The sequence below is a fragment of the Marmota marmota genome, unplaced genomic scaffold, assembly GCF_001458135.2.
Source record: "Marmota marmota marmota unplaced genomic scaffold, marMar, whole genome shotgun sequence".
NCBI lineage: Eukaryota > Metazoa > Chordata > Mammalia > Rodentia > Sciuridae > Marmota > Marmota marmota.
In genome coordinates this window covers 414,041-415,520 of record NW_026000207.1, presented here as the reverse complement: position 1 = coordinate 415,520, position 1,480 = coordinate 414,041, and the positions used below count along the sequence as shown (strand labels likewise).

The 1,480-nt window shown below is 50.6% G+C and overlaps 1 protein-coding gene across 3 annotated transcripts in view; it reads right to left on the bottom strand.

The window, feature by feature from the left end:
- Nucleotides 1–419, bottom strand: part of Zscan18 (zinc finger and SCAN domain containing 18) — a 9,205-nt gene extending 8,786 nt beyond the window's left edge. The window contains exon 1 of one of the 3 annotated variants that reach the window (XM_015505535.2): nucleotides 289–419. The gene's annotated coding sequence lies outside the window, so the exon portion shown is untranslated. The remainder of the gene's footprint in view (nucleotides 1–288) is intronic. The other 2 variants (XM_015505536.2, XM_015505538.2) reach the window with 2 other exon arrangements.
- Nucleotides 420–1,480: the final 1,061 nt, after the last annotated feature.

Below are 1,480 nucleotides of genomic sequence, written 5' to 3'. Positions count from 1 at the left end.
GCCCACCCGGCACCAAGCTCGAGGCCACCGCTCCCACCCGCAGGGCTCCCGCCCTCCCGCCTCTGCCCCAGGCTCTGGGGTCACGCCCCAACCGAGGGCCCCTGCCCGCTCACCCACCCCAGCACCACGCTCGGGGCCTCGCTCCCACCTGAGGGCCCACACACGCCCTCGAGGCGCTCTTAGGCCCTTGCCGCTCGGGTTAGCGCCCAGTCCCCTCCCCACGGCGCAGCACTTGGGCCCTACGTTTACAGAAGGCTCCGGAGAGCGCCGCCAGTTAGCCGGACCCACCTGCTGCGCAGCGAATCCAGGCGGGCGAGCAGAGCACCGCGATGGCGGACGCTGATCCGCGCGTGCGCGCGGGGCCACGCATCGGACTACGACCCCCAGAATGCTGTGGGCCGGTCCTCGCGGGCGGGGCGGGGCCGCTGACAGGAGCCAGCCAATCAGGATAGGGCTCCCCTGCGTCGTTCCCAATTGCGCCTTCGTCACTTCGATACCATGGCAACCGGTAAACAAACGCCTATAGAAAAGCGCCCCGACCCCCGAAAAGTGAGAGGCGGAGACAAAAGACTGGCAAAGAGAGACAGAAAAACCAGAGACTGGAGAGTGTCCGCCACCAGAAGAGCCTGGGTGACACACGCAGAGAAGGGACCAAGAGTCTTAAAGCCAGGGATGACACACATAGGGACAAAGAAGTAGAGAGGAGACTTTTTTGAATTCAGTTGAGAATTTTAACTCTCATAACACAATCACGACAAAGATTAGTTCTACTGCCCCCTGGGCAGTTAATCAAACCTTCCCCATCCACATCCCCTGGCAGTAATGGATGTGTAGTCCCTGGTACAGGTTTCTCTCTACAGGATGTCATATAGATGTAACTAACAGTCTACGCCTTAAAAAAAAAAAAAAAAAAAAAAAAAAAAAANCTCTAATCAGAATTTGACCAAATTATGCTATTTTTTAATATTTATTTTTTAGTTTTCAGCGGACACAACATCTTTGTTTGTATGTGGTGCTGAGGATCGAACCCAGTGACTTGCATGCTATGTGAGCCATCTTTCCTCTGAGCCACAACCCCAGCCCCAGCCTCTTTTGCGTCTGGCTCTTTTCACTGAAGGTAATTAGCTTTAGATCTTCAGTGTGTATCAATAGTTTGTTATTTTTTACTGTTAAGTATTATTCAATAGTATACAATAATTTTAAGCATTCCCTGGCTGAAAGGCATTGGGTTTTCAATATTTTGCTACTAGAAAATACAGGTGCTATGAACATCCATACACGGGGTTTTGTGTTCAGTTTGGGCGAGATAAATGCATAAGAATGCAACCTCTAGGTTGCATATAAGTACACCAGTATTATTAAAAAAAAAAAAAATTCCCAAAGTAGCTGAACCATTTTACATTCCCACCACCAACATATGCATGACTCAGTTTCTCCACATTCTTACTGACATTTGGTGTTATCATCATTTTAGCCATTC